Source organism: Oryzias melastigma, linkage group LG22, assembly GCF_002922805.2.
Source record: "Oryzias melastigma strain HK-1 linkage group LG22, ASM292280v2, whole genome shotgun sequence".
Taxonomy (NCBI): Eukaryota; Metazoa; Chordata; class Actinopteri; order Beloniformes; family Adrianichthyidae; genus Oryzias; species Oryzias melastigma.
In genome coordinates, this window is record NC_050533.1 from 3,904,086 (window position 1) to 3,919,289 (window position 15,204).

General features: G+C 38.9%; 1 long non-coding RNA gene across 2 annotated transcripts; it reads right to left on the reverse strand.

The window, feature by feature from the left end:
• Positions 1 to 13,730, reverse strand: LOC112146615. 2 transcript variants are annotated; one of them, XR_004947063.1, is made up of 3 exons: positions 13,675 to 13,730; positions 12,830 to 12,899; positions 1 to 147 (listed from the first exon to the last, which is right to left on the reverse strand). It is a non-coding gene; the product is annotated as an uncharacterized LOC112146615 (long non-coding RNA). The 2 variants fall into 2 exon arrangements; XR_002919293.2 differs by lacking the exon at positions 1 to 147 and having other exon boundaries at positions 11,494 to 12,899; positions 13,675 to 13,707.
• Between the last annotated feature and the right edge of the window lie 1,474 nt (positions 13,731 to 15,204).

Below are 15,204 nucleotides of genomic sequence, written 5' to 3' on the forward strand. Positions count from 1 at the left end.
AATAAGACATCTCTACAAATATATCAAACATTCCTCACGGACAATTCAGACCCCCACTTTCTGCTCTGCTAGTGTTTAATCCTCTCCGAGTAGAAGAAGGCGACGAGGGGCTTCTCTGTAGTCGCGGAGGTCTCCGTTCCCTAACCCCTACGAAAAAGGGAGAACACTGTTTTTCTAAAGTCTTAGCTGTTGTCCCAACAACGTTTCGGCATGGCCGGTAGGCTACAGCCCATCTGAAAACGTAAACTTCCTACCTATGTGGAAGGCGTCGTCATCCTCAAAATAGACCAATCAGAAGAAAGCCAGTGCAGTCCTCTGTGTCCGCCCCCAATTGTCAAAAGTATTTTTTCCCTTGCACGCAGAAAGTTTCTCTGTGAGCAGAGCCAGAGTCCCCTCAAGCGCACCAAAATGTTGCGCCAATAGTAGGAAGTAGATAGTCTCTCCCACTGGGAACATTTTTATTTTTTTAAATGTCATAGGGGGACTTAGTGATTTATATTTGATAGTCTGTAACTTTTACTTTGAGCAGAAGCGGTTATATTGGACTTGTTCTGTTCTATGCAGACTCTTTTGGTTTGTTTTCAAAGCGTTCCTAATGGACTTTTTATTATTATTATGCTATTTTTAGCCCAAATCAAAAAAACTGTGCTGCTTTCTAGGACATAGTTTCTGCAGAGCAGCAGTAGTTCACTCAAAATTTGCGTGTGAGTTGTGGGCTGAACCTTTTACCCTTCCCGTTGCTGAGTGTTCCACTTCTAGCTTACAACTCCTCACATCTCCAACCTACACTGTGAAAGTTGAAACATTGGATTAATTAACAAAAGCTCTAGAATCTGTGACATTCAAAAATATTAGCTGGCATCAAAGTAAAATTTTAAGTGAAGGAAATTATCAACTCAGAATTTTATTTTGATGAAAAATAATTACTTTCAATGTAACAAATTACAGAACTTTTGCTAACTGATCTAATGTTTCACTTTTTACAATGGTGCAACAAAAACTGAAAAATATTGGAGTCGTACAGTTTTGATTCAGATGCTGGACGAAGAAAACAAAGACCTACGCGGATCTTCAAGTGGATGCATCAGAATGGGGCGGAGCAAGGAACTTGTGCCCCGCCCAGAGTATTTTCTTGGTCAAACTGCAGGTTTTTTTTTTCCACAACAATTTGAATAAAGACATTTTGAGCTTTCTTTATTTATATGTTATTAATCATCAGGAAAAATGCCACAAGAAGATGTTAGAAACACCACTTCCTCTGATGTGCAGTAGAGATAATGCTCTTCAGAAGTTTGGTCCACAAATCTAACACTTTCTGAATCCGAATCTGACCATTTTTGAGTACTCTAAAACTTTTGACCGGTATTGACTGTTTCTCTAATTGCTGAACAAAAGGGTCTTTGTTTGGGATCCACTTTCTGCTTTGAAAAACGAAACAGACCAGAACTGGTCACAGAGCAGCAGAAGAGGAGCAGATGGGACGGGACGGCAAAGAGGGCTAAACCAGATTAGCATATTCATGCACAATACATTTCTCAAGCAATAAATGGTTTATTTGCTGGACAATCGTTCCTTCATCTTTAGCTGCTCGTTTTACTCGCGCGACAGAAAGTCAATTACTAAAACCGACAGACTTGTAAATCAGTTTGCTTCTCCCCTAAAACACAAATCTGTTAATTAGTGTGTTTATTTAGATTTTTGATTTATCTCATCGCAGTACTAATGATAACAAATAAGATTGTTGTCTACTGAAACGTCAGAATTCATAAGTAAACTTTGAGGGAGATCATCCATTCAGAAAGGACAAAGTGAGAGAGTTTTTCCAGCATCAATCAGCTCGTCTGACTGTAATTAGCAGTCCCGAAGACGCCTGTCCTCACAGAGGAATGAACTGGCTTGTTTTAATGCATGAGGACTCAGCTGGATCATTGGACCATCATAAATGGCTGCAATTCCTCAGAAAATTCTTTGTTTTTGCATCTTAACCAAAGTAAATAGAACAAAAAACAATCTTGCAGTGTTTCTTGTTCAACTAATGACCCAATTAAGGGAAAGCAGCCCTGGTCCTGTTTAGGTATGTCTTAAACTGATTACATTCCCATGAGCAGACAGCCCGGCACATGTGGAAACAAATCGGGCTAAAACTGGGCTAATAAGCTACGCTTTTCACACTCGTTTGCACTCGAGTGCGCTCAAGCACAAGAGAGGGTGGCAGGGAGGAGCGAACCTCTCACTTTGTTTGTTCATTGTTCTTATACATCAGCGCCTTCTGACATTTTCATTTCAAGATTTGAATCTCCGCTCATCAACCTGCTGTGGCAGAATTTTGCAAACCCTGAAAAGAAGTTTTTTTTTTTTTTTTCTTTTTTCAGGGGGTCAGCAAACTGATGTGACGCTCTCAGGCCCCTCCTCCAACCCCCCCTACGTCCTCGACAGACAGCTGAGCAACAACAGCATCCCTGCCTCGGTGACTGACAGCCTCCCTAATTGTATCCACTCACTCATGACAATTTGATTAAAATATTATGCCGGAGTCTCACCCCCTGTTTGTTCGCCCCTTCCAAATCTAATTTTGATGCAAAAAAAACAGAGATTACCTTCATGAGCATGACTGAGGATGTCATTAACTTCTACTTAATCTTTATTACTTATGCAATTTTAACATATGTGCAGCTTTGATGTGGATTCTCTCTGTTTTCGGCTCTGCTGTTCTGATAAAACAGTAGATTGGGTTTGAGCATCCGTGTCCAAAAACCTCGTGAGGTCAGGAGCCAGATCAGGGAGGAGGAGTTTCAGGAGTGGACAGTCAGTGCGACTTCTCAATGACAAACATCATTAACACTCTAACACTGTAAAATGGGAGCAGATGGGATGTCCAAAAGGTTCTAACCTAGACTAAAGGATAGATTGGCCAGGATAGATAGATAAATATTAGAGCCGGAATCGAATAAAAAAAATTAACTAATTAATCACAGGTAAAAAATTAATCGCGATTAATCACAATTAACTTTTTTTTTTTACAGTATTTGCCGACCACTTAATCACAATATGAAATCACACACAAAACTGTAAATTTGCAATATTTATTTTAATTAAGGCTGTCAATCGATTAAAAAAAATCAGATTAATACATTTTGTGTTGTGATTAATCAATATTAATTACAATGTTTTACTAGGTACATTTTATGACAATTTACCTTGTTTACCTAATTCTAACCAAGACTCTAGGATAGATTTGCCAGGATAGATAGATAGATAGATAGATAGATAGATAGATAGATAGATAGATAGATAGATAGATAGATAGATAGATAGATAGATAGATAGATAGATAGATAGATATTAAAGCCGGAAATCAATAAAAAAAAAGAATTAATCGCGATTAATCACAGATTTTTTTTTTTTTTTTATTTAACTTCAATTTTTTGGAAAAAAACATTCTGGTTAGTAGCTAGTGCTCACCAGATTGTACCTGGAACTTTTTTTCCTCTAAAAACTTTAGTAAAAAGAAAAAAAAAAGTTACTAACTGGTGTGCACCACTTACCAGAACATTTTTTTTAACTTCAATTTCTTAGAAATAAATAATGATACTAACTGGTGTGAACCAGTTAGTATCTGTTGCACATGTTTTTAACTTTAAATTTGAGGAAAAATATATATATTTTTTTCTTCAATTTTTTTTTCTTTAATTTCCCTTTAGGGGCTCCATGCTTTGGGGAGTAATGCATACGTAGCATTAGACCTCCTTTTCTCGACCTGTGCCCTCTGGACTGACCGCATGGTTGCCAAACAAATGTTCATAAAGTTCCCCAAAGAAATCTTTTTTCACCACAAATTCGAGCAAACTGTAGTTTGCGTCTTTCTTGGCTGCTGACATAAGTTGAGTAAATTTTAATAAACGGAAAACAAATGTTGCTGTTGATCAGGCTAACAGAAATTATTGATGAGTGACGATATTCTAAATTTTCCAGCTTATCCCCATGACGAGTGATGGAAAAACATTACATTTCACAATAAAGTTATAAATGCAGAAAATAACGTTCTTCTAACTTCTAAAAGTAAAGCGGAATTAATTTCTTTTGTTCTACAGCATGAACCAAAGTTGACCTTTCTTATCCAGGTTTTGGTTTCACTAGTACAGGTAGTGGTCCTCAAACAAGTGGACAAGAATCCCAAACACGGTTCCAATCATGTTCTCACTCATGCACAGAAACATTCAGGAATTCTTAACATGGACGCGTTCTCCCGCATTCATACAAGTAAGCATGAATTCACACAAAAATGCAAACACTTGTGTGTTTTTAGCTCCAGCTGCTCCCTTCCGAGCTTTCTTTGAAAGGGAAAATAAATCCGGTGTAATGGGGGCGATAAGGTGGAGGGAGGCCAGGGGGGGTAGGTGGGCAGCTCAATCATTCACCGAACAAAAATTGCTGTGTATCATTCACCTGATTTGAATTGTAGCTACCCCCTCCTTTTGAACCCCTGCCAATTCATTTTGTACATTAAAAATTGGTCAGGGTTGATAAGATTCCATTTTCACGGTCGGCAATGCAGAACTGGCGAAAGAATACAATTACAGACCCCAGAGTAAACTCTCCGAATGTCAACTTGATGTAAATGATCAGGAGGCAGGGTGCCACAAAAGAACAGCAGCTCCCCCCCACCGCCAACTCTCCCGTCTTCCTCTCTCTTTGTGGATATCTCTTTACTTCTGGCTCTCAGTCACCCCTCCACAGCCTCTCAACCTTCAGCGGAGGAGCCTTGTGAAGTACAAGGGTTGGTGGTAAAGCTGGTTCTTGAAGAGCAGTGACGAATTATGTGTCCCACAGTAACGCCAAAGTGTAACGTGGGTGTCTGATAGGCCCTGCAGCCCCTGAAACACACCTATTAATACTTAATGCTGTAGCTTTATCAAGTTCATGTTGGGTGATCCGGGTTTCCCAAGTGAATACAAGATTATCCCAAAGTTGTGTTAGCTTATTATGGCTTCTAATTTATATTTCATGCCTAAGAATGCTCTATTCAACCCTACAGTTGTAACTTAGATGTTGAATGTCATGGGGCCCTCTGGAGAAGACATATAGAGGGGATCCCATTGGCACCAACGCATTCTCACTCGCAACTTGTTATTAATGGACGTATGGTTCAAGTCACGTTTTGAGTCTCCCCTAATCGTCGTTTTTTGATGTGCTGCCTTTTCCCATTAAATCAGGTGGTCCCCAACTTCCGGACCGTGAACCAGTACCAGTCCGAGGGCCCTTTGGTATTGGGCAATAGGGGTTCCCAACCCTGGGGACGCGGACGTGTCAGGTACCAGTACCCTAAGCCATTGCAGTAGACCCTAACTCTGTAACCGGTTCTGCGTCCAATACCCCGGCCCAAGGGATGGGGACCCTTGATTTAATGGGAACAACCTAATCGACAAAAAGCAACGAGTTGGGGACACCAAAAACGTCAAAAAGTGACGCAGAGGGCACGTTAACCATACGTCCATATATGATGAGTTGGGAGTGAGAATGTGTAGTTGCTAGAGACAGAAAGAAGAACCCTCCAGTGATCCCCCTTAAAAAAACAAATGTATTCAGGGTGAAAAAACAGTATCCTGAAGACAATCCTGAAGCAGAATGAGGAAGTGGCAGAGATCCTTCATCAGGACCAGAAACTGGAGAACTTTCTTTCTGAGAACCAAGTCCTTCTGATATCCAGGTGATAATATCTAACCCTTGTGCTATCTTTTTGGATCCAGATGATCCCACCCTCACCCTGAAGCCTAACCCCTTCCATTTGAAAAAAGTGGACAGGACTCCCATTTAGATTTTGTCACTTTGAGTGAAAAAGTTTGGGCATCCCGGGACTTAAGACTGTCTTAAAAGAAAATTATGTCCATGGTAGTCCATTTCCATCTTCTTGACTTTGTGTTCACAGTTTTGTTGACTTGTAGCTGCACTGACATTCACACATTTATGTTCAGACACTTTAATTATTTTCAAAATATCCTGAAACAAATCTGTTTCCAAAAAGTGGAATATGTTAAAACGATAAAACAATATGACTAATAAAACATAAAAGTAAATAAAGTAAAGCAGTAAACAGATTTTTTTTTTTTGGTCACGATTAATCAATTGACGTCAATAAAAAACTCACAAATGTTTAATTCATGTTGGTGGCGTGACATTAACAGCAGCATGCTCTCGGGGGTGGTGGACATCTCTAGCTGTGAAATTCAGGCTTGTGTTAAAGTGGTCTGTAAACATAAAGGTGTACTCCATGAAGCATCCCTCGTTCATGTAAACTGCAGGGTTATGCTTGATTGAGATGTCACCTCCCTTGACTGTGAGGTGTGATCTGCTTTGACCTCCGCCCTGATTTCGGCGCCCCCTCAGTGTCGCCTGAGCCGCAGCCAGCCCTCTGTGGTGGCAGCAGGACGCTTTGACACCTTGTAATTACAAGGGTCGTGTCTCCGCCATCCAATCGCACATTACTAGTCGCCAGCGTGCCCGATGACTCTTTTCTCACTGCATCTCTGCCCCCCCATGATTATTCAGAGGTTTGCACATTAGCTGGGCAGACTGATGGACAGCAGCATGCATAAATTGTTTGCAAAGGCTGAACTCTGACTCTCCGCTAACAGATGAAGAACATGCACAAGCTGTAACTCAAATCTACGAACAAGGCCAGGATACGCAGAGGTCAAGGGTCGACGTCAACCTGACTCTGTGTCTGCGTGTACACAACAGTGCTGCAGTTCAACAATACAAGCTGTGACATTTTCTCTGGATCACACCAATGAGCGCGCCGGGGAGATATGAGTGGAAGTGTGTGCAGTATGTAGAAACTTCTCCGTTCCTGGAGAACAAAGAGGAAGACGTTCACCTGATGGAAAAACCACGGGATAAAAAGAAGCTCTGTATCTACCAGATACGCTCCAACTGAAGCTAAGACGTGGCGGAAGAGAGACAACATAACTCCCATCTGTCAGGACACATGCTGAATTTTAAATAAGATTGCATTTAGCTCAAATAACATGTTTTTTCCATTTTTTTTCCCTGTTTTTCTTGAGAAGAACCTTGTATTCCAGAAGTTCAGTTGAGATAAAACAGCTCATTTTGCTTTTAATGTCAAAAAGTTTGTGAATTTTGAGGCAAGTTCCTTAACACTCTATCAACTATTACTCTTCACATGTTTACAGAATTAATTTAATTCCAGAAAATCGGCCTTATGCTACATCAACACTGGGCGCCGAAATGCACATTCCAATGAGAAGGTAGATCACCTTTGCTCCTGTTCTTGGCCGTGGACCTCGCCTCTGGCTCGTCTTGGCTATGGATCTCGCCTCATTGTCAGTCAACCACAAGACACTTGAGCACTGCACTGAGCCTCACTCAGTGCGAAGTATTGTTTGTGCCACCCTGCCTGCATTACTGAGCGTTTCTGTCTGGACCTGGTCTTCTGTGTACCTGACCCTGCTTTTCTCTGTTTGCCTGTCGCCTGCCCTGACCCTCACCTGAATCCCGACAGCTGCACTTTGACTCTGATTTAACTTTGTGGACTTTTAGCTGGGCTTAGTTTCTGTCTGAACTAATAAGTGGAACCAGCCGTCTGCCGTTTGTGACACCAACATTTTACGTTCAATTTATGTCTCCACTATGTTCTGATGATGAAAATGTGGATAATCTGTGAAAAAAAAATCCATTTAAACACTTTTTTTCTCAAAAATTGTTCAGATGCAATGCATTGTGGTCTATATCTGCTAATGTAGTGAGTTTTGATGCAAACTGGTTTTGTGCAAAGACTCTGACATATAACACTTTACAGTAACAAATATACACAATCAATGTAAATTGGCTGATTCTGATGGAATGAAAGCGACTTTCGCCACACTTTCCGTTAGTATTGTAAGTATGTTTCTCTTACCCTACTGGCAGATTTTTGGCTAACTGAAAGACATTTTTTGACTAATTTGTAGATGTGTTTTTGCACTGTGACAGTCACACTTGTTCAAATTTTTAGCCACAACTTTGCTTTTTACTAAATTTTATTACCACATGAAATAGTTTCCGAATAGTGTCTCCAACTGTAGTCACATATTTTCCCACGAAACTTAAAAAACGATCACATTTTGCATTTCACATCTGCTTGCTCAAATGCCAGTTTTGGTAAATTTCATTCATCTGCCAATTCAGCTTCAACAGATCTGGGAAGATTTTTTTTCTTCATTCTAAATTAAAACACTTTCTTAGAGTTATTCATCTGTTTTTTTATCATGTGTTCATCAGAGGAACCAGGTGAATATTATTAAATAATGCACGTACGTTCATGTGAGTGAGAACGCCTGTCCTCTAAGTGGCTCGAGAGCACCATGAATCATGACGCCTGAGATCATCAATATTCATTTCTTTTTGACAGCAGCAGTCAGTGTTGTGTAACGTTTAACAAACTCAACGTTTAGGCATATGTCACGGCAAGATGTTTCTATCCAGGAACGTCCAGGTTCAGAGAGACGGACTGAGCGGACGGAGCGGGTTCCAGAGGTTCTGGAAGGAGGGATGTGAGGGCAGGAAGAAGGAAGAGAGGAGAGGGGAGGATGGTTGGCCAGAGTCAGAGGCTCTGACAGGATGCCAGTCTTCTCTCCTCGCCCAGCAGGCAGCCTCTGACGCCAACGAGACGTGGCTTCTCTGTCCCTAATGACCACATGGCTGAAGGTGATGAAGATGGAGGAGGAGGAGGAGGAGTTCAGGCCAGAGAGGAAGTGAGACACACAGGAAGGCTTTCTTCATTATGCATCAAATTAAAAAAAATTCATAATTTATCATAACACCCAGCCCAAAATGCCACCCAGCTGAGCCTCGTTTCTAGAAACTGCATCCCGTCGAGTGAGGGAGGGGGGAATTTTCCTTTAAAAAAAAGGAAAACTGTCAGAGCCCCCGCAGCAGCCAACGGGCAAAATTAATATGCAAATGCATGCAAGAAATTAAAAAGCAGAATTACACAGGCAAATGAGGTAGCTACACTTGAATTGTTAGGATTATGAATAATTACTGCGAATTTCCTGCTCCTAATATAACTTGTTTTTTGATAAACAAAGACTTAATTATCGAGATGCGCTGGAGAATTTCCGCGGCACTCATTAATCTTGCACAAAAAACAAGTCCCCGGTGGCCGCCGGTAATGAAGAGAGCGTGCCCTGAATCGGCACGAGGATCAGAGCCAGGGGGCGCCGTGCGAGCCACCGCCAAACGCCGCCCTGCCACTGTCCCTCGCCGTACCCAGGAGGGTCATAACTTCCTGCACTAACTATCAAAGGGACTTATTTATGCTGGCAACACAGCCATAAGTCCAATTTTATGAGGCCTGGGGCGGGGGACAGGAGGGAGGGGGTATCTGTTCATGCGCTTTGGAAATGCCACTTTCGTCGCCTCCCCTCCCCGCCTGTTTCCATTTTTCACTCTCTGCTTGCTCTCATCTGATGCAGACATGCAGCCTGGGGTGATCTGGCACAGTGCTGCCCTCTGCAGGGGGCAGGAGGCCTCTCGGGGCCTGTCCAGTGCTGCTTGTGAGTGTGGGGGGTGGTGGAGTGTCCTTCAAACCAGTTTGGAATTGGCTAATTCATGGTTAAAGAGTTCTCAAGAGTTGAAGGTGAGGAATCTGAAGGGTCAAACTGACCGACAACTGGACTTTATAGAATTAATACTGAAACCTTAGAAACAGAGATTCATGAAGCAGAAGGAAAAGTTCAATATTTCTAATAAATAACTTTACTGTTCAAATATAAATCAAGAAAAAAAGGAATAAACTCAGGACAAACTTTGACTTTTGTCTTTTTTTTTTTATTCCAGGCTCTATAGAGAGACAATTGTCTCATTTGATTTGTCTGTGCGTAATCTTTTATTTTAACTCATTTTATGCACAACTGTGTGTACTTGCAATTGTGTATTCACACGTACAAAATTACAAAAAAATATAATTTACAAATGCAAAACTTTAAACTTAAAACTGACTACACAATACAAGTTTTTAAAAAATAAACAACAATCACCTGTTACACACAAAACCGCATTTACACACAAATCAGAAGTGAGACTCTTTCCATATCTCCAAGACTCGTGTGTGTAAATGATGGGTTTAAATGCTGCTAGAATGCAGGGGCGGACTTACCATTAGGCAAAGGTAGGCGATCGCCCCCAACGCTCATGGGGCCCCAAGCCGAACATCTAATCAAAGTGTAAAATACATTTTACTACTACAATAATATTAATAAAAATATGTAATAATTATTATTATTCATTATTATTATTATTTAACTCTTAACTGTGTCATAAAATAACCCCAAAGCACTGAAATGGAATGAGGCTGATCATGTGAAAGTGTTTGGTCTCCCCCCGTATTTCTGCAATAATGGAATATTCCAGTGAAGTCCAGAGACTCCCAAGTATTATCTTTACAAGAGTTCTATTAATCAATGTGCTCAAGACTTGACATCAAATCTTCCAACTAGGAAGTGAGTGATTGATAAATTTGTGCAAAAAATTTAACCATTTTCCAAGTAAAAATAAATAGATTTCTTTAACATTTTAATGTCAGCTTTTAAATGCTTTTCTAAACATTTGGACTTTTGACATCGAAAAGCGGACCAATAAGGAGGTTATTTTATGTTATACCCCCAATGACTATTAAAAAATAATAATAATTAGAACTGCAGCAGGTTTATTTATTGGTCATTTTGAACCTAAATCGTGAAAAACTTGATATTTTCCCACTTTCTTAAACAGATATTCCCAATAATTAATGTTAAAAAGTGTATGTATGTCTTTTTCAAAATACTTGGGACTAAAGTTTCTTTATTCTTGCATGTGCATGTGTAAATTGTAATATTATTATTTTTTTGTATTCTGTCATTTTTGTACAAGTGAATACACAATTACACACAGTTACGCACAAAATGTATTGCGTGAGTTACAAATCAACAATTACGCAGAAACAAATCAAATGAGACTATATTTTCTCTCTATAAAGCTCTGACCTTCTCCAGTCGGAGGACAAATTCTTCTCCAAAACCTTGACATGCTGAACAAAATCAAGCTCCAAAAAATGCATTAGTTTATTGACTTTGACTTCTGGAGTGGAGCATTTTTAACATAAAACAAACTCAAAACACTTGTAGAACATCTAATTGAGTCAATTTACTCCAAAGTTGATCAGTTCAAAATACTGGAAAAAAACAGGATTAGACTTCGTATTTATAACAAATAAACCTTTCTAAATGACAGAATAATTTTTGAATGACAGGTGAGTAGTAAATGCTGAACTCTAACGCAGAATCTTTAGGGTTTTTCTTTAGCAATTGTCCAGTTTGCTTATTAAGGTGAAGGTTTGATGATGTCACAGATAGTCAAGATGGTGGCGACAAAAATGAAGATTAAAAACTGACTTTAAATCATGTTCCAAACAGACTTACTCATCCTTTTATGAGTCCTTTTTGTGAACCAATTAGATTTTTATTTTTTGGTTTTTAGTTTAGAAATTTTTTGTTTTAAATCAACATGAGTGTTTAATATAAAATGTAAAAACTGCTTGTTTATTTAAGTGATTTTTGCAGTAAAAGATAATGACTAAATTTACTCCTTAGAATTGAGTTTTTTGGAAAGTTTGAGCTTTAGAGTGGAATCATTGTCTAAAATAAAATATAAAATACATATAGAAAAAAATAAAGCTAAAAAAGAAATCAAACATTAAAACCAAGCTGTAAAAGTAATTTTAAAAATAAATTACCTAGATGTAAAGTAGTTTTAAAAAAATCCCCCAAAGTTCCCAGACTACTAAGGGTTAATAAGGCCTGGAAATGTTCTGTGTCTCTTCTGGATTTTGTTCCAAAGGAAATGTTTTGATCCTGTTTGGTTTGTTGTATTTTGTTGTTCTAACATTCTCAGATGTTCACGCCATGTTCCGGATTTTTCCCATTTTACATCACAGCTGCTTTTACTTTGAAATCCTCACAGCTGCATCCTGTTTCTGATCACAGCTTGTGTCTACTTAAGTCTAAGATTTCATTTATGTTGCTTTTAATTTGTTTGAGTTCTCCAGTCGTGTTTCTGTTCAAGCTCGCATCACCATTTACTTTATATTTAATTATTTAATATTTATCTTCAAGCTGTTGAAGTTTGTTCCAAATCTGTCCTCAAACTAAAAGAACTTAAACAAAAGCTGAAAAAATATTAAAGATCAGCAAAAATGTGATCTTAAATACTTTAATAATCTAGTTTTGTAAAACTGGACCAGCAGTCTGCAACCTTTAACATGAAAAGAGCCATTTCGTCTAGTTTCGTAAGAGCCACACAGTCCCACTTAATTATCTAAAAAATCTGCAATATTTATTTTTTGGCAATTATATTTCTTTATGAATGTAGTTTTTAAATATTATAATAACTGAATTACAATAGTGTCTATATGTTTCCATGAGGAGGCCGTTTGTCATCAATGTATTGAACTTCTTATCTTAGACCAATCTAAACATCCTTCTGTCTGATTCATGTAGCATTGTGGATTAAGTGGAACACAAAACTGCACTTCACTGTCCACCTGCCTAAACAGAAACACGGCACAACATGTGAGCAGAACATCGCTGGTTCAATCAATTTCCAAACTCAAGACACGAGACGTTCAATCAGATCCACTCAATGTAAAAACCATGAAGAGTCTCCAGAAAACAGACTTTCATTTCACTCATTTACAAAGTGAGAAGCTGTAGAGGCGTAGCCAAAGCAGAGAATGTTGTCAATATCTCATGTCGAGTGCAGGTTAACACCTAACTATGTTTGAGTGTGTCCTTACAGCCGCTTCACGCGAACCGTCTTTCCTTTATGACCTCCAACTATGTGATGGAGAGACTTTCTTCTTCCTGCTGGGAGAGAAAAAACAGCTGATCCTCTGACAAGAATGTAGAAATGTTAGTCAAGATAAACAAATACAACTAGTTATTATTAATTAAGTCAATTGTAAAAAATGTGGGACCAAAGATAGATCCCTGAGGGACACCACGTCTTTTTTTTTTTTTTTTTTTTTTTTTTGCTGTGTTAGGTTGGGCTGTAAGCTAGCAGGAGTAAACAAAGGTTTGATGGGAAATTAGCAGATGCTAACTTTTACACAAACAGTCCTACCCACAACTCGGAAATACATTTCTAATGAGCTCCAGAAAAAATGTCTTCAAAATATTATTTTTACTAAAAACTGCATAATAACTAAAATACCACTGGGAACAATTTTACAATTAAAACATATATATAGTTGCTGTGTGACTTAAAAAAAAAACATAACTTCAGTGAAGTTGGAAAAATATTAACATTAAAGTCATTTTATGCTAACTTTGGGTCCTTCAAATACACCTCATTTTCAAACAATCTATGTGAAATATTGACAAGATATGGCTTAATTACACATTAGCTGATTTGAATTAGTAGGGTCGGGTTGAAAAAAAATGATTAATCGACTAGAATCGGTTCAAATCTTAATAAATCAATAATCGATTCATAAAAGAAATCAATCGATTTAGCACATAAAGCTAAAGTCCGCTAGCTTGATGCTAACGTTCAATAGAATTTCCCATAGGACGGCTAATGCTAACGTTCGGTTGACCAAAAAATACATTGCTGACTAAATTAACATCTTTATTTACTTACAAGCATTATTTCTCCAAACTGTTTTAAGAAAATATTATTCAAAGTAACTATTTGTGGTCTATAACTTCGTTTATTTTCTCTCATACTGTTGTCTTCTTCTTGAATAAAGTGTACTTCTATAGCGCGATCGCCATCTAGTGGCCAAACTGAAACGTCATCCAGGAGAAGCAGAACATTTTTGTTAGAACTTCTCCTTTAGAGAATCTATGTAACACTGTATGATAGTAACAATCTCATTATTTTACAAATAATTTTTACAATATGCGAACTGTATCAGATTAATATAAATATAATAAAATTAAATGGTAGATTAAATGTGTATAGATTGTAAACTTAAAATTGAATTGGAAAGAAATCGGAATCGAATTAATTCATGCTCTTGTGAACCGAATTGAATTATTTCTGGAAATTATAACCGATACTCAGCTCTATGAATTAGCTCCAGTTAACTCTGTCTTCATGCAGCACGTGTCTGACTTCCAGTCAGTTGCGATGAAGACGCAGAGGAACATTTCAGGACATAACTCCGGGTTGACAGACATGATGGTATCCATTTCATGGGGCGTCCAGAGGGTTTTTCTGCGGCGCTGCAGGGTCATCTTCATCCGTGTGAAGAATTACCGCAGCGAGGACGTGAGGAACAAGACAGCCCGACAACCTTCATATTAAAATGCGATGGGAGTGACATCCAACGATGAGTGACGACAAGTTTTTTAGGTCAACTTCACACACACAAACCAGCACACACACACACAAAGCATTAATTAGACAACAGCCTGCCATCAGCTCAAGATGACGTCTGTTTGAAAAACAAAAGAAAGGAAGGAAGGAAGACTCTGCGTCTCCTGATGAGGCCTGTACCTACGATCTGACAGGCCGGCTTTGATGCCGCCATGCCCCCCCTCTCCCCGCCATGCTCCACTTTCACTGATATGTCTGTGGAGAGACAGAGGAAGGCCTTTGTCAACATGAGATGGAGCCGTTAAGTTAGCAGACTCTCCTCACAAGCTGAAGACATCATGAGGAGATGAGCCCTTCCCTCCTCACATGTCAGAAAGATGTTTTTTTTTTGGGGGGGGGGGCTCTCTTTAAAAACCTTAAAAGTAAAATTGAAGCTGTTACAACACAACAGTTCTACACTCTGCTCTGAGAAAAAATCATCCAACCAAAAAACTGCAAAAAAACATCAACAAACTCTGCATGGTCAGAACCTCAAACTGACAAGCACAGAGGTGGAGTGCTGATAATGTGGGCTTAATTGGCAGAGAGAATAGAAATATACTTTCCATCAAACTCATTTTGACAGGTGACCTTTGACCCTACACCAGTGGTGTCAAATTTAATCTTACAAGGTGCTAAAATCCAAAACACATCTTAGGTCGCGGGCCAACAGGAAAAACATTTACTAAACAGACTAAAACTAAATTGTTAAACCTTTAAAACTGTAAGTATTTACATAATTATGAACTAGATATATAGCATTACCTGTGATAATGCTAGTGTGAATGCTGTAAGCTGAATTTAGCCGCT